General features: G+C 45.0%; 1 protein-coding gene across 2 annotated transcripts in view; it reads left to right on the forward strand.

Annotated features, from left to right (window-relative positions):
* The window catches only part of LOC122790695 (zinc fingers and homeoboxes protein 3-like), a 628,294-nt gene that overhangs the window by 344,435 nt on the left and 257,005 nt on the right, over window positions 1-26,854 (forward strand). The window lies entirely within an intron of this gene.

Consider the following 26,854-nt stretch of genomic DNA (forward strand, 5'->3'; position numbering starts at 1 on the left):
CCCCAGTGCAAGCACACAAGGTGATGACCCCTCCAAAGTCACGCAGGGATATCGAGGCAGAGTATGATCTAGAAGATGGATGACTGTGACATAAGAGCTTATCTCTAATTGAATGCACCAAGTCATTTGGGGGGTTGGGGGGTGAACAGCAGCTATCTATTTACTTTGCATTTGCAAAAAAAAAAAATTGCATTTTTTATAAGCGTTTTCTGCAAGTTATGTATAGTGAAAATCATTAAAATGCAACTTTCTCTTAATATGGTTGCAGTCTCTTGTGTCTGAGATTGGTGGATTGTAGTATTGTTTTAAAGGCCGGCTTTTCTTGTTCAGGAACTCACTTGCTGCCCTACGTTGCATATAGTATTTTTTTCTTTACCAATAGGGTTAGTTCTGTTTGTTTTCTTTCAGAATCTTTTTTTCCCCCAAGACCATAGTTGTAAATGTTTGCACTTGAAAATGCAGTCACTTTCTTACTCCATTGCATCACTGTTGAAACTTGAAGTCCAGTAGGGGTTCATTTGAGTGGTTCTTGGATTCTCCTTTGTCTAAGTCAGCTGTGTTGCAGCTGGTGAGGTGGTTGTAAGTAACTTTAAGTGTGTGTATAATGTTGTTGTTCCCTTCAGTGAAATTGCAGATCTTGAGAATCAGAAAAGGTTGATGGTTAGTCTGAAGATTAATTTGTCTTGTGGGATTCTCCACAGTTTAAAATTAATCTCAAAAGTTGTTTATTACCTCTGTGTGAAAGTGACTTGTAAATATTATGTCACGTACAGAACAATGTATGGAAAATTGAAAAGGTTGGGTAAGGAATGTTTGGATTTATGTGCATCATGAGATGTATGAAATATCCTCATGAAGGCATGCTTTGCTCAAGCATAGTTTTCTTTGAAAGGATTTCTCACATGATGAGGTCAGACTTCCCCTTGGGGGGGCCCCTGCATATTTTCAGGATAGGCTTGAGCAAGCTTGAAAGTGTACAGGCTTTTGATGTATTCCATTTGTGGTATTCAGCCGAAATGACATAGATGACTTAAATTTATGCATTTGTTCGTGAATTGGTGGTGAAAGAAAAAAAAATGAGCAATGTAGATCCTTGGGTGAAAGGGATTTAGTGTTTTAAACTGGGGGAGGGGAACCACAGCTGTTCAGATGCTTTTTTGTGTCAAGTCTTTTTTTTTTGTTGGAAGATTTTTGGGGAGGGATAACATTTTCAGCCTTTTGAAAGGCTCAGTTTGGAAGGAAAGTGATCTTTAACAGCAGTTTTAGTTTTAAACATGGCATCTAAACTGTTTAATTTGTTGGAGACTGGTCTGTAGATGGTGGTATCAGTATATGGCCAATTTAGTGTTGCGTGAAAGGCAGATGATTGCATTGTAGCATCTCTACTATACCATGCAAGATGTTCAAAGGCCGAAGTTTCCTTTTGGTCTTTGAAAGGATGGGTATGTGTGGAGTCTTTAATTCCAGGAACTTAAAACAGCACTGTTTCTTGCCACAGCAGTTACCTAAAATGAACAGCTGAGTGAAAACCTAGTGAATTTTTTTTTTGGGGGGGGGGGGTCTTGCTGCATTGAATTAATATTTATTAAACTGGCTATTACGAATGTGCTATTTGACATTTATCATTTTTATGTGGGTGTATTGCCTTCCTCAGGAAGTTTAACATGCACCAACCACAAAATATTTTTATACACCTCTTAAATGAACCCATTTTTCAAACCCAGCTTTCATTTTCAAGCTGACATCAAATATTAACCTGCTTTTTGTGGTCCACTTTGAATCACTGTAGCATAAAAGTAAATTTCCTTTGACTATTTCTTGCTGATGTCCTTCAAGAATGCAACTGCAGTCATAACATATGGGTTGTCCTGCCTCAGGCAGCCCTCGGTCGGCCGGATTCCAAAGTCTGGGTCCGACGTCGGCTGATGTCGCATTTCTCTCCAACGTCAGAGCGGCTGGAGTACATAAGCATCAGCCGACGCCATTTTCTTCAGTCTTTCTTGCTGCGCGGTGCCCGAAGCAGAAGCAGTTCGCAAGTGCCGGTCGGTCAGCTCCTGTATTTTTCGATTCCGAAGTCATCAAAAAAGCTAAGTACCCGTTGGGGACCTTTTCTTGCCTCAGCCGATGTCAGAAATTACTGAAAAAGTTAACAATTGTCTTTCTTGTGGTAAACAAATACCTCATAAGGATTTCCACTCTTACTGTCTTCCTTGCCTTGGCCCAGACCACAACGTCTCGGCCTGTGTCGCCTGTGCTCGCTTCAATAAGCACACTCTCAGGCGCCGGGCGGAGTTCGCTGAAGATTTTTTCGGCAAAAAATTTGCTTATACAATGCCGTCGGAACTTCCGACATCGCAAACTCCCAAGAAACGAAAAGACCGGGACCGACATCTCGGCCCGCGTCTACCACTGACTCCACGCCAAAACCTACCGCGAGTGCTCTGGTTCCCCCTGAGACTGTTATTCCACCGCTCCGAACCGAAGACACCGCATTACCGACAACTCCGATACTGGATACCACTCCGCCAGTTATAGATTTTCCTCCGTATACTGTAACCGAGGAAATGCCCGAGACCATTGCTGTAGATAAGGTCACTCCTGCACATGGAGCTGCTAGGCCTCCTATGGCCATGTCTATTAAGGCCTACACACGTGCTAAGGTAGCCAGCAAGACCAAGCACCTTACTGCTAAAGCCTTACCTCAGCCTACTCCAGAGACACAAATCATGACTATGGCCGCAGACTTAATTTCTATGATTAGAGGTTCACAGGACCATCCTGAGAGAGGATCCCAGCCTCCTTCTGTTAAGAGGCCCCGGGTTGAACCCTCTGACCCTATCCCTTCAGATGAAGATTCTGAGGAATCTGTCCACTCCGATGGCCAGGAGGAGCTCTTCCAGACCTATGAGGACTCTGATGCAGAGGATTCCATCCCCTCGGCCTCCCCTCCTGAGGATATTTCTTTTGGGGAAGTTCTGCATACCATGAGGGAACATTTCAAGTGGCAAGGCCAGGAATATTCTGATTCCAGAAAGCGCCTTCGAACTTTCCTTAAGCCCCAGCACAGGCCCTTAGCTATTCCTCCTGTGCTTGATGTTTTGGATGATTTATATTCTGACTCCAGTGTTACCCCTGATTCTCTTCCTCCTGCTCCAGCCAAGCCAGACAGGTATTACAGGGTCCCAGAAACACATTCCCATTTATTCAGGGCCCATACTGTTGATTTATTTCTCAGGGACCTAAAGGTGTTTCAGCTTCCACCTCTAAAAATCCCTTGCCTTCCAACAGGGAAGCTAGGCCATTAGAGAGATGGGGGAAAAAGGTCTACGCCTCCACTACTTTATCTATGAGAGCTTTGAATTGCCTTTTTCATATGTTACAATATCAGGATTTCCTGTTAGAAGATTTACAGAAAACATTGGCCTCTCCTGATCCTTTAGACAGGAAGTCTTTGCAGGAAGCTGTATGTAACTCTCAGCAATCACTTCCTGCAGTGTGGATATGATGCACTGGAAGCTTCATGTAGGGCAGCTATGACAGGGGCAGTCATTCGTAGACATGCATGGTTAAAAGAACAACCTCTACCAGATCATGTTAAGGCAAAACTTCTGGATGCACCCTTGGAAAAGAACAAGCTTTTTGGTGCTAATGCTAAAGATGTGTTAAAGTCCATCGAGGAAAAAGCAAAATCAGTTCAGACGGTTAAAGATTTCCTCCAGGTTCAGCCCCCCAGATTCAGTAGGAATTGGCCTTCAAAAAACTGGTCCTTTCCTAATCCTGAAAAATTTCAAAGGGGTAAAAACAGACGTGGCCGAGGAAGAGGACAATACAGAGGTCCTTACAGGGGACGACAATGGCAGCCAGCAAACCAAAGAAGTGACACAGGGGTTTCCCCTGCCCCACAGCCACAATCTCAATGACTTTCCTCTACTTCCGCCTACCGAGGAACAAATAGAAGCTCCCTTGGGCGGAAAATCATCTCTGTTTTCAGACAATTGGCACAGATTGACAAAGGACAAATGGATTTTGGACATTATAGACCAAGGTTACAGGTTCCATTTTCATACCTTACCAAGAAAACAAGGCATGCCAAACCTACCACAAAACCAGAGGGCAGAGGCTATCAAGCAAATTTCTCTGCTGTCTCGGATAAAAGCAATAGAGAGTTCCACAACAAGAACAAGGCCAGAGGTTTTACTCAAGACTGTTCCTTGTTCCAAGAAAAGAAACTCAATGGAGACCAATACTGGATTTGTCCGCATTAAACACCTTTCTCATAGTACCAAAGTTCAAAATGCTGACTCTACAGCAACTCCTTCCCATGCTGGGCAAGGGGTCTTGGCTGATTACTCTGGACGTCAAGGAGGCATACCTGCATGTCCCTATTAGACACAGTGCAGAAGATACCTCAGATTTCTTGCAGGGCCAGAGCATTATCAATTCTCAGCATTGCCATTTGGCTTATCTACTGCGCCCAGAGTGTTTACAAAATGCCTGGCTTCAGTAATTGCTCATTGCAGGCTCCAGGGTATACAAATTTACCCGTACCTGGACGACTGCCTCATACAAGCGGACGACAAATTGATGTTGACAAAAAATCTGGAATATGTCATATAATTACTTCAGGCTCTGGGATACACAGTCAACTTCCAAAAGTCAAGACTTCAACCATCCCAGCAAATAACCTTCTTAGGAGCCAGACTAGACACAGCCTCTCAAATGGCTTACCTGACAGAAGACAAACAAGAGAATTTAACTCAATATTTCAAAGGTTTGGCAAAACTCACCCAGATGACTGCAAGGAGATTCCTACAGGCCCTGGGTTACATGGCATCCTGCATTCTACTGGTCCCATTAGCAAGACTACACATGAGAAAGCTTCAATGGTACCTAAAAAGCCTATGGTCTCAGCACAGCAACAACTTAGAGACAGCCATACCGCTCATTCCATGCCTACAAAAGGAATTCCTGTGGTGGGCCTCGGTAAGCCAGGCAAACACAGGTATGTCATTCAAAAAACCACAGATAACACAGACCATGACCACAGACGCCTCAGACCTTGGATGGGGGGCGCACATGGAAGGCAGATGTATACAAGGACAATGGTCTCCAAAGGAAACACATCTGCATATAAACCAAAAGGAAATGCTGGCAGTAATGCATGCCATCGAGGCCTTTCGACAACAACTTCAGCAAGGCCATTTACTGATACGGACAGACAACACCACTGTGATGTGGTATATAAACAAGCAAGGGGGCACCCATTCTTACCCCCTTTGCAGACTGACAATGAATCTTTGGGAAAAATCACTGAGCCTAAACATACAGTTACAATCCCAGTTTGTTCCAGGCAAAGACAATGTGCTGGCTGACAGCCTAAGCAGGAATTTCACAGATCCACACGAGTGGAGGTTACATCCGAAGATCTTCACACAACTCACTTCGATATGGGGCAGGCCGGAAGTATTGCCTCTCACCTCAACCATCATCTACAAAAATTCTGCTCAAGGACATGCCATCCACAAGCTTGGAAAATGGATGCTCTTTCATTCAACTGGAACTTCCTAAAAATCTATGCATTCCCACCTCTGCCACTGATGACCTCAGTATTACCAAAGATCAAAGCAGAGACCCAAGGGGATCCTAATAGCTCCAGACTGGCCAAGACAACACTGGTATCCACTACAAGGAGCGTATGTCACTCCAAGAAGTGGGCCCTTCCACAATGGCCCCTACTTTTGACTCAACACAACTTCAAAACAGTGCATCCAAACCTTCAGACACTGCAGCTAACAGCCTGGGAGATCCCATGAATAACCTCAATCTATCTCTCTCCAAGGAAGTTCAGCGGATATTAACAGAGGCTCGAAGACCATCCACCAGAAATGTTTACTTAGCAAAATGGAAGAGATTCAGCATTTGGAATACCAGCAAGGGACATAATGCATCATTACTGAACATCCCACTCATCCTGGAATATTTGGCAGATATGCTACTGAATGGACTCTCATATTCTTCCATAAAGATACATGCTTCAGCTAGATATAACACTGATCCGCCTGTCTTTTCACATCCTTTGCTAAGGCAATTCCTCAGGGGAATCAAGAACATTAAGCCACCAAGAAAGGCTCCAGTGCCAGCCTGGGACCTCAACTTTGTCCTAGAAAAACTGACTCTACCTCCATTTGAGCCAGCAGCTTCAGTCGACTTACAATTTCTCTCATGGAAGACAGCTTTCCTGTTGGCAATTACCTCAGCCAGAAGGGATTCGGAACTACAGGCCCTAATGGCAATTCCCCCATTCATAATCTTTCACAGAGACAGGGTCTCATTAAGGACCAACCCTACTTTTATGCCAAAGGTGTTATCTAGGCTTTCTTTAAATCAAGCTATTCATCTGCCTGCTTTCTTCCCCAATCCTGAGAACAAAGGGGAAAGACTGTTACATACCTTGGACATTCACAGACAACTTCGATACTACCTGGACCGAACCAAGACCAGTAGGAAGTCTGAACTTTTTGTAGCTTACGCCCCTGCAGTCCAAGGAAAAGCAATTTCAAAACAGACTATTTCAAAATTGATTGGACATTGCATCAGATTCTGTTATTCCTTTCATGGGAAGACTGTTCCAGCCAATGTCAGACCACATTCCACCAGAGCTACAGCCACCTCTACAGCATTCCTAAGAGGGGTGCCTACAAAGGGCATTCTAGAAGCTGTTACATGGAGCTCCATGCATACATTCTCCAAACACTACAATCTCCCTCTATACTCCAGATCCAGAGCAGGCTTTGCTTCGGCAGTCCTGCAGGGTTTGATTGCCACACCATCTTTTCCCTACAGCATTCCTCCTCCCCCAGCTAAACTATGGTATTCTACCCATATGTTACGACTGCAGTTGCATTCTTGAAGAACATAGTACAGATGTCCTTCATGGATGCATCTGCAGTCATAACAAGTGGGTTGTCCTGTCGTCAGGCAGCCCTGCAGTCGGCCGGATTCCAAAGTCCGGGTCCGCTTCGCTGATGTCGCACTCCACCCGACGTCATCTCTGTTGGTCTTCGGGTATAAAAGCATCAGCCGACGCCATTTTCCTCAGTCTTTCTTGCCGCGTGGCGCCCGAAGCAGAAGCTGTTCGCAAGTGCCGGTCGGTCGGACAGATTTTACAGGGTGCCAGATACTCATCACCACCTTTACAAGGCCCCACTTGCAGACCCAGAAACTATATCCCAGGGTCCCAAGGCAGTAGCCGCGACCACAGCTAAAAACCCTATTCCTTCTGAAAGGGAAGCAAGGTCACTAGACAGATGGGGTAAAAAGGTCTACACTTCAGCTACTCTCTCAGCTAGAGCTTTAAACTGTCAGTTTCACATGATACAATACCAAGAGTTTATGCTTGATCAGTTAACTAAAAAACTAACTACTGATGAATCTCTTGATAAGAAATATGTATTAGAGATGGTAAATAACATACAACAGGTTAGCAACCATTCCTTAAAATGTGGCTATGATGCACTGGAGGCTTCATTTAGATCAGCCATGACAGGCACAGTGATAAGAAGGCATGCATGGCTAAAGGAACAAGCTTTACGGATCATGTTAAAGCTAAGTTGCTAGATGCTCCTATGGACAAGACAAGTTTGTTTGGTACACCTGCCCAGCAGGTTATGAAGAAAATGGAAGAAAAGGCAAAATCTGTTCAAACTGTTAAAGATTTCTTGCAGGTTCAACCCCAAGGTTTAGCAGGAACTGGCCTGCCAAAAATTGGTCCTTTCCTGACTCCACAAAATTTCAAAGGGGCAGGAATAGACGTTCCAGAGGCAGAAACCAATCTAGAGGAGGTGCCTACAGAGGACGACAGTGGCAAGGTAACAACAGAGGCACAGACACAGCCACTGCCACTACATCAACACAACCACAGTGACTTAACCCTAAATCCGCCTACCAGGGAACAAATAGCAGCTCCTCTAGGCGGAAAGTTAACCTTATTTTCAAAGAACTGGCACTACATAACAAAAGACAAGTGGATTTTACAAACCATAGATCAAGGTTACGGTTTCACTTCCACACTTTACCAGTCAAAAGAGGAATGCCAAATCTTCCTCCAAATCAAAAAACAGAGGCTCTACGCCAGATAATGGAGTTAGCAAACATGAGAGCAGTGGAAAGAGTGCCAACAGCAGAACAAGGAAAGGGGTTCTACTCCAGACTATTCCTAGTTCCAAGAAAGGAAAAAGTTGGAGACCAATTCTCGACCTGTCCACCTTAAATACATACATCATTGTCCCAAAATTCAAAATGCTGACCCTACAGCAACTTCTTCCCATGCTGGGCAAGGAGTCTTGGCTGGTAACTCTAGATCTCAAGGAGGCATACCTGCACGTCCCCATTCGACCAATCTGCAGAAGATACCTCAGATTTCTTGCAGGATCAGAGCACTATCAATTCTCAGCATTGCCCTTTGGCTTATCTACTGCCCAGAGTATTCACAAAATGCCTGGCATCAGTAACGCCATTGCTGACTACAGGAATTCAAATTTACCCATACCTGGACGACTGCCTGCTACAAGGGGACAACAAAAGCAAGCTGACAACAGATTTACAAAGGGTCATTTACTTGCTACAAGGACTGGGATACACAGTCAATTTACAAAAGTCAAGGCTGATACCATCCCAAACAAGGACATTCTTGGGCGGAATTGGACACAGTACAACAAATGGCATTCCTGACTACAGAAAACAAAAGAACTTCCTCTTTACTTCTTGGCACTAACAAAACTGAACAAGTTAACAGCAAGAAAATTTCTACAGGCCTTGGGCTTCATGGCATCATGCATAATCTTGGTCCCATTTGCCAGACTACATATGAGGAAACTACAGTGGTACCTAAAGAATTTATGGTCCCAACACAGACACAGTCTAGAAACAGAAATCCCACTAATTCCATGCTTAAAACAGGAGTTCCTATGGTGGGCTCAGGCATGCCAGTCAAACCCAGGCCTGCCCTTCCGCAGATGTCAACCAAGCCAGACCATCACAACAGACGCTTCAGACCTAGGATGGGGGCCCACATGCTGGACAAATGCGTGCAAGGATTGTGGACACAGGATCAACTTCACCTGCACATCAATCTAAAAGAAATGCTGGCAGTAAAACTGGCAATCCAAAAGTTCAAACCATTCCTCAGAGGGCCAGTTGATGATAAGGACAGACAACACCACAGTCATGTGGTACATCAACAAACAGGGAGGCACTCATTCATACCCCTATGCAGAATGACCTTGGAGCTGTGGACCCTGGCACTCAGCTACAACATTCAGTTACAGGCAATATTTGTACCGGGAAAGACAATACTCTAGCAGACAAACTAAGCTGATCCACAACAGATGCCCACGAATGGAAGCTGCACCCAGACATCTTCAAGACCATCTCAAAGAAATGGGGAATGCCACAGATAGACCTATTCGCATCACCTCTCAATCACCAGCTCAAAAATTCTGCACAAGGACATTCCACCCACTAGCATGGAAAGTGGACTCACTCTCCTTCAACTGGAAAGGCCTAACAGCATATGCATTCCCACCTCTTCCTTTGATACACAAGGTACTACTAAAAATCAAGGAAGAACGTCCAAGGATAATCCTGATAGTCCCAAACTGGCCAAGACAACACTGGTACCCACTACTGAAGAGCATGTCTCGAACAACATGTGGCCAATACCCTGATGCCTTTGATGTTAACTCAGAACAACTACAGCATCATACATCCAAACCTAAAGACGCTGCAACTGACTGCATGGAACATCACATAGCAGCAGCTAATCCAGAACTTTCCCAAAGAGTTAAAGACATTATTCTTGAAGCACGCAGACCTTCAACAAGAAAGAACTATGCTGGAAAATGGAAAAGGTTTGTCATTTGGAGTACCGAAGAGGAAAAGATGTGTCAAACATAGATATGCCTAACATTCTGGAGTATCTGGCCGAACTTCTTCATTCAGGCCTGTCCTACTCCTCCATCAAGATACACGCATCAGCTATTTCAGCAGAATACAGCTTTGATCCACCTGTTTTTCGCACTTTGCTCAGGCAGTTCCTCAGAGGAATCAAGAATGTAAAACCTCCAAGGAAACCACCATTACCAGCTTGGGACTTAAACTTTGTGCTAGAAAAGTTGACACTAGCACCCTTTGAACCAGCAGCAACAGCAGACCTACAACACCTGTCATGGAAAACTGCTTTCCTACTGGCAATTACTTCAGCAAGGAGGGTTTCAGAACTACAGGCCTTAATGGCAGTGCAACCCTTCCTAATCTTCCACCAAGATAGAGTGTCCTTGAGGACTAATCCTACATTTATGCCTAAGGTGGTATCCAGAGTATCTTTAAACCAGGCAATCCACCTACCTACCTTCTTTCCCAACCCACAAAACAGAGGGAAAGAATACTGCATACCTTGGATGTACATAGACAGCTACGCTACTACTTGGACAGAACAAAAATAGCAGAAAGACTGACCAACTTTTGTAGCCTATGCAACAGGAAGGGAAGGAAAAGCTATTTCCAAACAGACAATCTCCAAATGGATAGGAAATTGCATACGATACTGTTACTCCTTCCATGGAAAACCAATTCCACAGAACATAAGACCTCATTCTACAAGGGCGACAGCCACTACCACAGCCTTCTTAAGAGGAGTGGCAACCAAAGACATTATTGAGGCTACTTGGACCTCCGTGCATACATTTGCCAAGTATTATAATTTGCCTCTTTATTCCAGATCCCGAGCAGGGTTTGCCACTGCTGTACTGCAAGGGATCCTAAACACACCATAATCTACCTTTATCCTCCTCCCCTAGTTGGCTATGGTATTCTACCCACTTGTTATGACTGCAGATGCATCCATGAAGGACATAGTACAGTTTTGTACCTACCATAAATGTAGATGTCCGAACTGGATAGCATCTGCAGTCAGGATTACCTCCCTCCTTCCCTCTGTGGTACTCCTAGGTGTTTACCCTCCTAATAGCTAGCTGTTGGGGAGTCTTTTATGGTGTATTTGTTTGTATATATGTACATATATGCTTATTGTTGTGTTTACCTCTATCTATTTGGAAACATTGGCATCTATCCAAATTTTACCCTGCAAGAGGGCTACTGGCATCTGGGGCAAGAAACACTGAGGAAAATGGCGTCGGCTGATGCTTTTATACCCGAAGACCAACAGAGATGACGTCGGGTGGAGTGCGACATCAGCCGAAGCCGGACCCGGACTTTGGAATCCGGCCGACTGCAGGGCTGCCTGACGACAGGACAACCCACTTGTTATGACTGCAGATGCTATCCAGTTCGGACATCTACATTTATGGTAGGTACAAAACTGTACTTTTTTTACCTACCATAAATGCAGATGTCCGATAGATACGCAACTGCAGTCGGATATTCCCTCCCTCCATACCCCTCTATGCTTAGGGTCCACTCCTATCCCTGTTTCTCTTAGCTGGGGATATCTGTTATGGTGTATCTGTTTATTGCTTACCTATTTGTCTGGAATCCTGTTTTTGTCTTCCAATTTGATTACAGCCTTCCTTGGAGGGCACCTGGCATCTGGGGCAAGAAACACTGAAGAAAATGGCGGCTGATGCTTATGTACTCCAGCCGCTCTGACTGAGAGAAATGCGACATCAGCCGACATCGGACCCAGACTTTGGAATCCGGCCGACCGAGGGCTGCCTGAGGCAGGACAACCCATATGTTATGGCTGCAGTTGCATATCTATCGGACATCTGCATTTATGGTAGGTACAAAACTGTACTTTATATTGCTGAGTAGTGTAACCCACAGTTCTTGTTTTAGTTAATTTTTTTCCATTTCTTGAGTCCTGCCTGACAGTAACTTCCCAACCTTCATACTGTCTTTAGTGAAATCATCCATCTTGAAGTAACACACTGGGCAGCAGAGGGGGCGAGTGATCCTGTCTGTGAATGAATATTGGCATCCACCACACTTGCTTCTCTTTTGACACTTCAGAAATGTTGAGTACTTTAGGAATGGCAACATAATGATTGTGCACATCTTGTTGCATGCAGGTCTTCATCTTGCAGTGGAGGGACAGTCTTCTGTAATTTCTTAGTAGCATAGCCTGTCGAGTGAAAACAGGAAGTCCTCACTGATTTGTCCGCAATTGTGAATACCAGTTTTTATCTGATGTGACCTGCCACATTGTGTTAATGCTTTGTTTTCAGGTGTCCTGCACTGGAAAGCTATTGCCCTCTTGGTTACTAACCTGTAAAGTTTGTCTTCTTCCTTTTTGAAGATCTGTAGTCACACTTGTCTGCTAAATATTGGCTGGAGAATGGAAGTGCGTTCATAACTGCAGTGTTGGTCATTGTCTTAATTTATTCTCTTACCTTGAAATGCAGGCTCTCCACTCATTTCATTGTTTTCTCCATCTTTTTTGTGTTTTTAATGTGGTAGCTTGAAATAATTTCGAAGCTTAGACACTGTGCAGACAGCAGCATACCAAGTGGTGGTTACTGTTTCCATGACCAGCAGAATGAGTGTGTTAGACACATGGGGAAGATGGTAAAGTTAAAATGGGGGGGGGGGTCAAGATGGTCCTTATGAGACCACCTTTATTTTGTGTTGGCTACAAGTTTCAGGACTGGATTTCCTTGGCCTGTTTTGCAGTACCAGGCTCCTCACTTTTGTCCTAGTTCAGTTATAACAAATCAAACCTTTTTGCTGAGCATCTGTCAAACAAAAGATGTTCTTCGTGTTTCACTGTTGCAATCATTACACTTGGGTTATTTGCCTTGCAGGTAGCTCTCAGTCTGCCCGAATACCAGAGACATAGTATTTCTGCGTCTGATGCTGTCACTCCTGGACTGACAGCAGGTCGTCAGGGGTATTAAAAACAGGCATACAACATTACATCAGTCTTTCTTGCAGAGGAGGAGCCTGAAGCAGTTCACAAGTGCCAGTTGGTTGCTCCCTTAAGTTTTTCGTTTTCGTTGAATAATCCTGAAGTCTTCTAAAGCTAAGTACCCCGTTGGGATCTTTTTTCCTTGCTCTAACCGATGTCAGAAAAAGTTAACTGGTTTTGTCTGGAAAGCAAATACCCCAGAGATTTTCACTATTACTGCATCACCTGTTTAGGCCCAGACCACGAAGTCCCTCACTGTCATTTTTGTGCCTTGTTTAACGCCCAAACCATTCGTCTGGCTCTATAGGTCGCTAAATTCTTTCGCTCTCTATCTCCGTACTCTGAAATGGCTTTGGTAAGCCATCGACTACAGATTTTCCAAAAAAAATAAGGATAAACAGATCGCATAGGTCAAAAACTGCCGCTGACTCTTCCTTTAAGCTAGTCGCCAGTCCGCCTGTACTCAGGGAGGCGCCTTTACAGCCCCTAATGCCCGCTGCAATGGATTCGCAGGCCTCTGCTGAGACCCATTCTGAGTCAGGTATGCCACGAGATGCTTTGACTATGGACCCTGCGGATGTCTCTACCTTAAGATGGGTCTAGAGCTGCTGTGCAGGCACCAGCTTCTGAGGCAGTTCTTCGCTCTACCGATGTTCGAATTAAACCAACTACTTCATTTCTAACCAAAACTACAGAGTTTCTTGGGCCCAGAGTACACACTAGTAGAAAACAGACAACCAAAGCGCATGCCCAGGCCCCCATGCCACAAAAACAAATGCTTAGAATGGCTGAAGACCTTATTACACTGATTAGGGGAAGTCAGCCTTCCCCTGCAGAGAGACAAAAAACCCAGTCCCCTTCAGGTTCTACACACCAGGAGTCCGATGACTCTGACATTTCTGATTTATGAAGGCATGCCCTTATCCACCTATAAGGATTCAGATGCAGAGGAATCCATTCCGTCTGCCTCCAGAGGATTTTTCTTTTGGTCAAACCTTGCATACTTTGAGAGCATTTCCATTGGGAATGCTAAGACTATCCTCAGTCCAAAAAGAGACTTGAGAATTTTTAGAGTTGCCTCAGCACAGACCTTTATAGCTAAACCTCTTGTCCTGGATGTTGTGGATGATTTCATGAAATCCAGTTTTACTCCTGACACCACCTCCTGCCCTTAGGAAACCTGACTGGTCCTACAGAGTATGTGATACTCTCAAGTTTCTGTTCAAGATTCCTTCTGCTGACCCAGAGATCATTTCCCAGGGGCCTAAAGGTATCAAGGCTACTACAGCCAAGAATCCCACCCCTTCGGACAGGGATTCCAGTTCTTTGGACAGATGGGGTAAGAAGGGTATATACTTCTGCAACTCTTGCTATCAGGGCTTTGAATTGCCAGTTCCACATGTTGAAGTACCAGCAACATATTATGGAACTTATTAAACAAAAAGTGGTAACTTTTCCAGACTGTGCAGAAAGTAAAGAATTGCAGGAGCTTATGCACTCTGCAAGCCAAGTCAGTAAGCATGCTTTGCAGTGTGGCTTTGATGCCCTAGAAGCATCTTTCAGGGCAGTAGTCACTGGCTCTGTAATAAGAAGACATGCTTGGCTGAAGGAGCAGACCTTGCCAAATCATGTAAAATCTAAATTACTAGACTGTCTTTTCAATAAGGACTCTGGCACCAATGCAGAAGAGGTTCTTAAAAAAAAAATGGAAGAAAAAACTAAATCTATACAAACTGTCAAAGATTTCTTCCAGGTGCAACCACCTAGATTCAGTAGGCATTGGCTTAAAAAAACTGGTCCTTTTCAGTCCCTCCCAGGCCTTCTCAGTGCAAACCCAGGGGAAAAAGACCCCCCAAGACTACATTCTCAGGGTGTGCAGAGTTCTAAACAATGGAGTGTCCCCACGGAGTGGTAAGCCACCCCCTTATGGAAAAAGTTCACTGACTTTCTAATTATCCTTCCCAGCCACGCCCAAGTACTTGCACCCCTAGGAGGAAAACTCGCCCTTCATGCAAAGAACTGGATATCCATTACTCAGGACCAATGGGTTCTAAACATTGTATCCCAGGAATACAGATTCTACTTCCACTCACTGCCAACCCCAAGCGGGTTGCCAGACCTTCCTCCAAACCAGTGGTCAGAGACTCAAAAGCAGGTACTTTCCCTTCTCCATATCAGGACTATTCAACCTGTTTAAGTAGAAGAAAGGGGTCAGGGTTTCCACTCCAGACTGTTCCTGGTGCCCAGAAAAGAGCTCTTGGCACCCTGTCTTGGATCTATCAATTCTCAACACCTTTCTGGTGGTCCCAAAATTCAAAATGCTTACCCTGCAACAGATGTTCTTCATCTCACATTGCTGCAGTCCTTACATATGGGTAGTCCGCTGTCCTCGGTCGGCCCGAATACCAAAGTATTAGGCTGACGTCGGTCAAGGCGCTTAAAACTGACATCAGGACGTCAGGGTACAAAAGCACATGACCGACGTCATATCCCCAGTCCCCAGTCTTTTTTGCCGCATGGTCCGATGCAGAAGCAGCGTTGCAAGTGCCGTTCGGCGTTCTGAAATTTTTCGAGTTCGGAGTTTCAGACCGAATCCAAGTTGGCTAAGTACCCCATTGGGGATTATTTTGGTTTTTTCTTGCCTCAGTGTATTACCGGATGTCAGAAAAAGTGAATAATTGTATTTCTTGTGGGAAACAGATACCGCATAGGGATTATCATTCTTTGTGCATTCCTTGTTTGGGGCCTGAGCACGACGTAGTCGGGTGTCGCTTTTGTGCTAGGTTCAATAAGCGCACTATTAAGCGAAGGTTGGATTGTGCTAGGCTGGTCTTCTGTAAGCGGTGCAATTATAATATGCCGTCGGATTCTCCGGCGCCCGCTTCCACGAAGCGCAAAGACAAAACAGTTAAACCCAGGCAAGATGAGTCGTCCGTTCCGGACGCCGGTTCTTTAGAGGCTTCAGTAGAACCGGTGGGTCCGACGGAGACTTCTCTGGAGTCTCAGGGGGAGACTTTGATTTTGCAGGATGTGGCCTCTCTTGAGGCAGGTCAGGCTGAAGGGGCTTCTCAGGTTACTGTACTCCCCTCCCTTCCCAGGGTGGTTAGGCCCTCTCCTTCTGTTTCCAAGGCTTCTCCCAGAGGCAGGCCAGGTTTAGCTTCTGTTGGTGTCACTCCTACTTCAGCAGGGTCTGTGCCTAAGAAGCACATGCTTAAAATGGCAGAAGATTTGATTACTCTGATTAGAGGTTCTTTGCCCCTTCCTGATAAGAGGCCTAGGGTGGAGCCAGAGTTGGGGAGTTGTGAACAGGCTTCGGATGTTTCAGAGTCTTCGGCTGAAGACTTGCAGGAGTACTCCCCTTATTCTGATTCTGATGCAGAAGATTCCACTCCTTCTGCTTCTCCTCCAGAGGACTTTTCTTTTTCAGAGACACTTCATTCTATGAGGGAACATTTTAAGTGGGAAGGTCAGGACTTCTCTGATTCTAGGAAAAGGCTTAGGGAATTTTTGCTTTTACCTCAACATAGGCCCTTAGCTATACCCCCTGTTCTGGATGTGGTGCAAGGTGTGTTTTCAGAGGCTTCACTTAATTCTGATTCTCTGCCTCCTGCGCCTGTTAAACCGGATAGGTATTATAGGGTGCCTGAGGCTCATAAATATCTTTATAAGAGTCCTAGGGCGGATCCAGAAACTATTAGTCAGGGACCTAAGGGTGTCAGGGCCTCTGTTGTAAAAAATCCGGTTCCTCTAGATAAAGAGGCCAGAGCTTTGGATAGATGGGGAAAGAAGGTCTATACATCTTCTACCTTAGCAATGAGGGCTTTGAATTGCCAGTTTCATATGTTGAAATATCAAAACTTTCTTCTTTCTCAATTGAAATCTAAGGTGGATGCTCTGGCAGAAGGCATTGAGTGTAAAGAATTACAAGATTTGGTGCATGTCTCTGAACAGGTGGGTAAGCATTCTTTACAATGTGGTTTTGATGCTGTGCAGGCCTCGTCTAGGGTGGCTGCCACTGGTTCAGTTCTTCGCAGGCACGCCTGGCTGAAGGATCAGAATTTATCTGACCATGTTAAGACAAGGATTTTGGATGCTCCTTTGCAGTCTGAATTGTTGTTTGGTCCACCTGTGGAATCAGTCTTGAAGAAAATGGAGGACAAGGCTAAGTCTATGCAGACTGTTAAAGATTTTTTGCAAGTTCAGCCTCCGAAGTTTAGTAGGAATTGGCCTGCTAAGGGGTGGACGTATCCTTCTTATGATTCTCAGTCTAGGGGTAGATCTAGACGTGGTAGGGGCAGAGCTCAGAGTTCCTTCAGACCTAGAACAGGTAGTTCACCTGCACAATCTTCGAGTGAGGGTAGGGGCCAGTCCTTTCGTAAACAGGCCCAATGACCTACTTTTTCAACTGCCAGATCCCTCTTGCCTGGCAGCACCTTTGGGAGGACTGTTGGCACTCTTCAAGGAAAACTGGATTTTAATTACCCAGGACAAATGGGTACTGGATATCATACACCGAGGTTACAAGTTTTATTTCCATACCTTGCCTACTTTCAAAGGCATGCCAGACGTTCCTCCTCAGCAAAGACTAGAGGCTCACAACCAAATTTCTGTACTACTTCAAATAGGAGCTATACAACCGGTCCCTCTGCCAGAAGTGGGCCTAGGATTTTATTCTCGCCTGTTTCTAGTACCAAAGAAAGGGAACACGTGGAGACCAATTTTGGATTTATCTATCCTCAACACATATCTGGACATTCCCAAGTTCAAAATGTTGACGTTACAACAGCTTTTACCTCTGCTGGGCAAAGATCACTGGATGGTGACTCTGGATCTCAAGGAGGCTTACCTTCATGTTCCTATCAGGCCCAGTTGCAGGAAGTATCTGCGTTTTCGAGCTGGGACTTTTCATTATCAGTTCTCTGCATTGCCCTTTGGCTTATCTACTGCCCAGAGTGTTCACGAAGGTTCTGGCTCCAGTGGTAGCTTTCTTCGGGCTAAGAGGAATACAAATCTATCCTTATTTGGACGATTGCCTGATTCTGGCTCAAGGAAAGGACGAACTTCATCATTTACAGTATGTGATGGCAGTGTTAAGATGCCTGGGGTATTCTGTGAACGAAATAAAGTCCAGTCTAGTACCCTCTCAGGACATGTGCTTTCTGGGTGTGAGACTGAATACAGCATCCCAGATGGCCTTTTGACCCCGGACAAACAAAAGAATCTTTCTCTTTATTTCCATCAATTGTCTCGTCAGTCCAGGCTGACTGCAAGGACAGTCCTTCAAGCCTTGGGGTTCATGGCATCTTGTATTCTGGTACTTCCCAATGCCAAACTGCATATGAGGAAGCTACAATGGTATCTCAAAAATGTATGGACGCAACACTGCCAAGATATGGACACTGTCATTCAGATAATACCTTGCATTCAAAAGGAATTTTTGTGGTGGGCTCAGGAATGTCACCTAAACAAGGGACTCTCTGTGACCCGACCAGAGGCTTAGTCAGATTCTAACGACAGATGCCTCAGACAAAGCTTGGGGAGCTCATCTAAATGGAAAATGGGTACAAGACACGTGGCCTGCCAAACTTCAACATTTACATATCAACTTGAAGGAGATGTTAGCAGTCCAATTTCCATTGATAGCTTTCAAGGATTTACTTCTTCCAGGGCAGGTGTTGATTCAAACAGACAACACAACTGTTATGTGGTACATCAACAAGCAAGGGGGGACACATTCATACCCTCTATGCAGACAAGCAATGATTTTGTGGGAGACTGCTCTCGGTTTACAGCTAAATCTTCAGGCAAGGTTTCTGCCAGGAGCACAGAACTCCTTAGCAGATGTGTTGAGCAGACAAATTATGGATCCCCACGAGTGGAAATTGGATCCTCATGTATTTCAAAAATTGACAGTGTTATGGGGAACTCCAGACATAGATCTGTTCGCTTCTCCACAAAATTACCAGTTGCCAAAGTTTTGCACGAAAAGGTTTCATCACACAGCTTGGAAAATGGATGCTCTCTCATTCAGTTGGAGCAATCTTCACGTGTATGCCTTTCCACCACTGCCTCTCCTCCCAAAGGTACTTCTGAAGGTCAGACAGGACAAGCCAACTATGATTTTAATAGCTCGGATTGGCCTCGACAGCACTGGTACCCATTACTGAGAGGTCTGGTGCGGAGCCTCCATGGCCTTTGCCTTGATTCCACACCTGCTGTCTCAGGAGAACAGTCATTTACTCAATGTCAAACTTCACTCTCTGCATCTAACAGCCTGGCATATTCTGTTTTAAACCCTGGAGGGTCTCAGCTTCCACAACAAGTTTTGAATGTTATTTTGGAGGCCAGAAGGCCTAGTACAAGGAAAGTTTATGCAGATAAATGGAGGAGATTTTTAATTTGGAGTACAGCAAAGGACTTTGATGTTTCTAAACCTAATTTAAGTGTTGCTCTTCAATACCTTACTGAGTTACTGGACAAAGGTTTGTCCTTCTCTATAAAGGTTCATGCTGCAGCAATTTCTGCTCACTATGACTGTGACCCACCATTATTTTCTCATCCTTTGTTTAAGCAATTCCTTAGAGGGGCAAAGAATATAAGACCCCCACGTAGAGCTCCTACTCCTGCCTGGGATCTCAATTTTGTGTTGGAGAAACTCACTCTACAACCTTTTGAGCCTGCAGCTACTGCCGAGTTGAAATACTTATCATGGAAGACTGCTTTTTTGTTGGCCATTACCTCTGCGAGAAGGGTTTCTGAATTACAGGCCCTTATGGCGGTTGAGCCTTTCTTAATTTTCCACAAGGATAGGGTGTCTTTGCGTACTAACCCTTCCTTTATGCCTAAAGTGGTTTCTAGTGTGGCTTTAAACCAAACTATTCATTTGCCTACTTTTTATGCAAATCCCCAAAATAAAGGGGAGAAGATTTTGCACACTTTGGATATACACAGACAGTTGCGATATTATTTGAGCAGAACTAAAGGGTTCAGGCAGTCTCAGCAGTTTTTTTTTTCATTTGCTTTTGGTTCTCAGGGCAAACCTGTTTCAAAACAAACTATTTCTAAGTGGATTGGTTTTTGTATTGCTTTCTGTTATTCCCATCATGGTAAGGAGATTCCAGCTGGGATTAGGCCTCATTCCACTAGGGCTACTGCCACTTCTACAGCTTTTTTAAGGGGGGTGGCTACTAAAGATATTTTGGAGGCAGCTACTTGGAGTTCAGTGCATACTTTCTCTAAGCATTACCACCTTCCACTTTACTCTAAATCTAGGGCTGGTTTTGCCACTGCAATTTTACAGGGCATTTTTGCAGCTCCTAATGCTTTATAGTGTTGCCATCCTCCCTTACCTCTGCTTTGGGATTCTACCCATATGTAAGGACTGCAGCAATGTGAGATGAAGAACATAGTACAGTTTTGTACCTACCATAAATGTAGATGTTCGAAGATCCACATTGCTGCAGTCCAATTTACCCTCCCTCCTTCCCCTCTGTAGTTAGAGGTGGTTGTGTGGTTTGGGTTGTAAATATTGTAAATATGGTTAGTGCAGGGGTGGTTGGTTGTTCTTTGCTGTTTTTTGGCTTTGGCCTTTATTTTTAGGGCCTTCTGACATCTGGGGCAAGAAGACTGGATATGACGTCGGTCATGCGCTTTTGTACCCTGACGTCCTGATGTCAGTTTTAAGCGCCTTGACCGACGTCAGCCTAATACTTTGGTGTTCGGGCCGACCGAGGACAGTGGACTACCCATATGTAAGGACTGCAGCAATGTGGATCTTCGAACATCTACATTTATGGTAGGTACAAAACTGTACTTTTTTTTTTTCCTATGCTAGCCAAGGATGCCTGGTTAGTTACCCTAGACTTAAAAGCTTATCTGCACATCCCCATAAGGGAGTCTTGCAGGAAATATCTTAGTTTCAGGGCAGGCTGTATGCACCATCAGTTCTCTGCACTTCCCTTTGGCTTATCTACTGCTCCCAGGTATTCTCAAAATGCCTGACTCCAGCCATTGCATACTGCAGGCAGAGAAATATTCAAATTATACTTGGACAATTGACACTGTGGTGGTGGTGCTGCAGTAGCGTTGTTGCCTCATAGCAAGACGTTATCCCGTTCGATTCTCGGCTAGAGCGTCTAGTGTGGAGGCATACGTGAATGGGCTGTGCCCTCGTTGAAGGTTGTGCGTCAGGGCTGGTAACCCGGTATGTAAAAATCCACTACCAATCATTAGTGGACCGGAGTTCCGCTGTGGCGACCCCTAACCGGGAAAAAGCCGAAAGAGACAAACAAACCCATACTTGGACAATTTCCTGATTCAGGCAGACAGTTAGGAATTGCTACTTCAGCACCTGGCATTTGTAAAAGGAAATTTAACTTCACTAGGAGACACAATCAACAAAAATAAATCACAACTGGTGCCCAGCCAACAAACTGTATTCCTGGTTTCAAGCTTGAACACATCTCAGATGGCATTCCTCAATCCAGAAAAGCAGGTCCATTTCACAAACTATTTCAAACTAATGGTCACCAAAGCCCAGCTATCTGCAAGGAAAATACTGCAAGTCCTAGGGTTCATGGCTTCGTGCATTCTGCTAATTCCATATGCAAGACTGCATATGAGGAAACTTCAGTGGTACTTAAGTCTCTGGTGTCAACATTCTCAGGACCTGGAAACCGTGATTCCTATCGTACCTTGTCTAAGGGCAGAGTTCCTTTGGTGGGCAGAGGCATGCAACCACTTCAAAGGACTTCCTTTCCCGCAACCGTTCGCCGCCCAAACTCTGACAACAGACCCATCAGACTATGCATGGGGGCTCACATGGCAGGCAAATGCAATCAAGGCAAATGTAGCCCATAAATTCCCCTGCATATCAATCAAAAAGAGATGCTAGCTGTGCAGAATGCTCTGACAGCCTTCAAATACCTTATCCTTCCAGGACAGCTCCTGATCAAGACCAACAACACCACAGTTATGTGGTACATAAACAAGCGTGGGGGGGTACTGATTCTTACACACACTGCAGGTTATCCATGGCCCTGTGGAACACAGCGTTGAGCAACCAAGTGCACTTACAAGCTCTGTTCCAGTCAGGCAAACTAAATTCACTGGCAGACTATTTAAGCATAAATCTACTGGACCCTCACGAGTGAAACTGGAACCCAACTCATTCAGACTTCTAACCCAGAGGTGGACCTTTTTGCCTCTCTCCGAAACCACCAGTTGAGCATATTTTGCACCAGGAACCCTCACAGCAGAGCCTGGAAGGTGGATTCTGTATCCTTTACATTGGAAAACCTCTCAGTTTGTCTTTCCTCATCTGCCCCCCCTCTCAAAAGTACTACTCAAAATCAAACAGGACAGGCCAAGGGCAATCCTTATTGGACCAGACTGGCCACGCCAGCACCGGTACCCACTCCTGCGCAGTCTGACAGCACTGCCTTTCTGGCACCGACATCTGACACCTTCTCTGCTGTCTCAGCAGGAGGGACAGGTTTTGCATCCTCAGCTGCAAAACCCTACACCTTGCAGCCTGGATTATCCCATGAATACACCAGCAGCATCCCTCAGCAAACAGGTGCTGGATATCATCATTGAGGCCAGAAGGCCTAGTACTAAGAAATCCTATGCTGAAAAGTGGAAAAGCTATTGTTCTTGGAGTCTGTCTCAAGGAAGGGAGACAGCTGTGCCCTCCTTAACTCAAATCCTTAATTTCCTAGCAGAGTTGCTCCACAGAGGTGTATCCTTCTTATCCATTAAGATTCATGCCTCTGCCATCTCAGCTTATTATAGTACTCTGCCACCCTTCTTTTCTCACCCTCTCATCAAACAGTTCCTGTGAGGAGCTAACAACTTAAGGCCCCTAGGAGAGCTCCCACCCTGGCCTGGGATCTTAATTTTGTACTGCAGAAGTTCACACTTCCCCTATTTGAACCTGCTGCTTCTGCAGTTAAAATTCCTTTCTTGGAAAACAGCCTTACTTCTAGCTATTACTTCAGCAAGAAGACTGTCTGAGTTACAGGCACTAATGGCAGAGGAACCCTTCATTATTTTCCATGTTGACAGGGTTTCCCCTCGGAACTAACCCATCCTTTATGCACAAGGTGGTATTGTGTGTGGCTTTAAACCAATCCATCCATTTGCCAACCTTTTTCCCTAATCCTCAGAATAAAGGGGAAAGGATCCTGCTCTCCTTGGACTGTGGACAGCTCAGGTTCTCCCTTGACAGGACTAAGCCTTTCAGAAAGTCTGACCAGCTGCTAGTCAGCTTTGCTACAGGGGCAGAGGCAAGGCCATTTCGAAGCAAACCATTTCCAAATGGATAGCACACTGCATCCATTTCTGCTACAAGCACCATGGAGAACCTACCCCTCAGGGGATCAGAACTCATTCCACTAGAGCTACTTAAACCTCTACAGCATTTCTCAGGGGAGTACATGCCAGGGACATCCTGGAAGTTGCAACCTAGAGTTCTGTACACGCCTTCACCAAGCATTACCACTTAACTATTTTTTCTAAATCCAGAGCTGGATTTGCTGCAGCAGTCTTACAAGGCCTGGTAGCCAGCCCTAATACTACTTGACTGCCTCCACCCTTCCTCAGCTTTGGAAATCAACCCAAGTGTGATGACTGTAACAGTGAAACACGAAGAACATAGTGCAGATGTTCTTCGTGTTTCACTGTTGCAGTCATTACATTTGGGTAATCCTGCTGGCAGGTTGCCCTCAGCCGGCCTGAATTCCAAAGTCTTGGGTCCTGCATTGGCTGCCGTCGCCCCTTCCCTGACGTCAGGGGTATAAAAGAAGCAGCCGACGCCATTTTTTAGTCTTTCTTGCCGCGCGGTGCCCAAAGCAGAAATTCGCAAGTGCTGGTCGGCCGACTCCTGAGATTTTTGTGTTAAGAATTTCAGATCTGAAGTCTTCAATAAAGCTAAGTACCCCATTGGGGAAACTTTTTTCTTGCTCCAGACAGATGTCAGAAAAGGTTAATAATTGTATTTCTTGTGGGAAGCAAATACCTCGTAAGGATTTTCATTCTTACTGTATTCCTTGCCTAGGGCCCTGATCACGACGTTTCTGGTTGTCAGTTTTGTGCTAGGTTTAACCAACGCACTATTAAGCTTCTGGATGATTTTGCTTTAAACTATTTTGGACGCCGGTTTAATTATCCAGAAATGTCTGATAGTCATCAGACTCCCGGAGTTCACAAAAAAACGCAAAGAAAAGGAGAGAGACAACCGAGGCTCAAAACTGACGACAACGTTTCTCCTAAGCCATTTGCCAGTTCGCTGGTCCTCAGTGGGGTGCTTTGCAGCCTCTGACGCCCGCTACTTAGAGGCGCAGGCCACTACCGATTCCCACGTGGAGTCGGCCATGCCGCTGGAAACTCAAGGTATTGGAGCCTCGAATATTATCCCTTCAGATGGGTCTGGAGCCGCTGAGCAGGCACCGGCTTAGGAGTGGGTATTCAGACCTAAACATTTTTACATCAAACCAACTTCAGCTTCAAAGGCAAAGACTAAAGCACCTTCCAAAGCAAAGAAACTCGGCCATGTGGTCAGGCCTCTGTGCCCAAAAAACAGATCTTCAAAATGGCACCTAATTACCTTGATCAGGGATTCCTATCCCCCTCCTGAAAAGAGGCCTAGGCAAGAGACTGACTTGACTCTTCTGATCAGGTTTCCATTTCTTCTGGTTCCTCTTCTGATCAGGAATAATGTTCATCGTGTTTCACTGTTGCAGTTATTATACTTGGGTTATCCTGCTGGCAGGCTACCTGCAGTCGGCCTGAATTCCAAAGTCCTGGTCCGGTGTCTGTTGCTGTTGCCACATCAGTGCGCCAGGGGTATAAAATATGCAGCAGACGCCATTTTCTTCAGTTTTTCTTGCCGCGCGGTGCCCGAAGCAAAAGCAGTTCGCAAGTGCTGGTCGGCCGACTTGAGATTTTCAAAATTGAATTTCATATCCGAAGTTGTCTTTAAAGCTAAGTACCCCGTTGGGGAAACCTTTTTTCTTGCTTCAGACCGATGTCAGAAAAAATTAACAATTGTATTTCTTGTGGGAAGCAAATACCTCATAAGAATTTTCATTTTTACTGTATTCCTTGCCTAGAAAAATTCTGCAGGCTCTGGGCTACATGGCCTCCTGCATTCTGCTAATTCCATATGCAAGACTGCATATGAGGAAACTACAGTGGTATCTAAAAAGTGTTTGGACTCAACATTGCCACAGCCTGGTATCATTAATTTCACTCATTCCCTGCCTGCAACATGAGTTTCGATGGTGGGCACAGGCCTGTCCCCACAACAAGGGACAGCCATTCACTTTACTCACAGCCAGACAAACACTAACAGATGCATCAGATTTTGCCTGGGGGCCCCACATGGTAGGAAAATGTATTCAGGGCACATGGCCCCCAAGCCAAAGGCATCTTCACATCGATCAAAAAGAGGTGCTAGCTGTACAAAATGCCCTGACAGCCTTCAAGGACCTGCTTCATCCAGGACAGCTGCTGATAGACTGACAGCACCACAGTTATGTGGTACATAAACAAGCAGGGGGGCACACATTCCTACCCCCTCTGCAGACAAGCCATGATTTTGTGGAACACAGCATTGACCTACCAAGTACACCTGGAAGCACAATTCCTGCCAGGAAAAACAAATGCTCTGGCAGACTGACTAAGCAGAAACATCATGGATCCTCACGAGTGGAAACTAGATCCACAAATCTTCAGCATAAGAAAATGGGGATGCCCCGACATAGATCTTTTTGCCTCCCCTCACAACTGCCAACTTCAGAGATTCTGCACAAGGACTCATCACAAACATGCATGGAAAGTGGATGCCTTGTCATTCAGCTGGAACAACCTTACAGTATATGCCTTTCCTCCACTGCCTCTCCTCCCCAAGGTACTCTTAAAGGTCAGACAAGAGAAGCCACAAATGATACTAATTGCCCCAGATTGGCCTTGCCAACACTGGTACCCAATCCTAAGGAGCTTGTCCCAAGGCCCAGCCTGGACATTGCCTCAAATTCCTCATTTACTGACCCAACAAAACAATCTGATCCTGCACAGCCAACTCAGAACCTAAATCTAGCTGCTTGGAGGATAGTGTAACCATTCAGAATACACCTCTTTCTAAAGCGGTTATGGATGCTATTTTGAAGGCCAGGAGGCCCAGCACAAGAAAATCATATGCAGAAAAATGGAAGAGATTCTGTGCTTGGAACTAGGCACGAGGAATTGACACACTTGTCCCAAATATACCTCATATTTTACAATATCTGAGATGCTGGAAAAAGGCGTTTCCTTCTCATCAATTAAGATCCATGCCTCTGCCATGTCAACTCATTACAATGCAGACCCACCTATTTTTTCACATCCATTGCTTAGGCAGTTCCTCAGGGGGGCCACAAATATAAGACCTCCAAGGAGAGCACCAATACCTGCATGGGATCTCAATTTTGTCTGTGAAAAACTCACACAGCCTCCTTTCGAGCCAGGCAATACAGTTGAGAGAATTTATATCCTGGAAAACAGCTCTGCTCCTTAAGGCATTAATGGCTGTGGAACCTTTTAATGTTTAAGTTGTCTATCTCGCCTTCATTCTTGCTGGATGGGATCTCCGGCTCAGCAATGTACTATAGCTCCAGAGCTATTTACTGGCTCGAGGCCCTCCCTATATCCCACAATGCTAGGTATCAGATCTCGTTTTCCGGTTAGTTAATTCACTGTTTACTCCCTAATATTCCCTCTCAAACTCTTTATTAGTTGGTCCCCCCTTTTTTCTTAGTGGCGAATCTCCCCTCCTTTTCCTTTTAGGGTAGTGTTTAGCTCTTTTACATATATATATATATATATTTGGTATTGGTATATAGCTGTGTAGTGATTAATATCGTTAGTTTAACTAGTGCGAGTGTGTTTTTTTCT

The sequence above is a fragment of the Protopterus annectens genome, chromosome 16.part0, assembly GCF_019279795.1.
Source record: "Protopterus annectens isolate FY-2018-M chromosome 16.part0, PAN1.0, whole genome shotgun sequence".
NCBI classification, from domain to species: Eukaryota; Metazoa; Chordata; order Ceratodontiformes; family Protopteridae; genus Protopterus; species Protopterus annectens.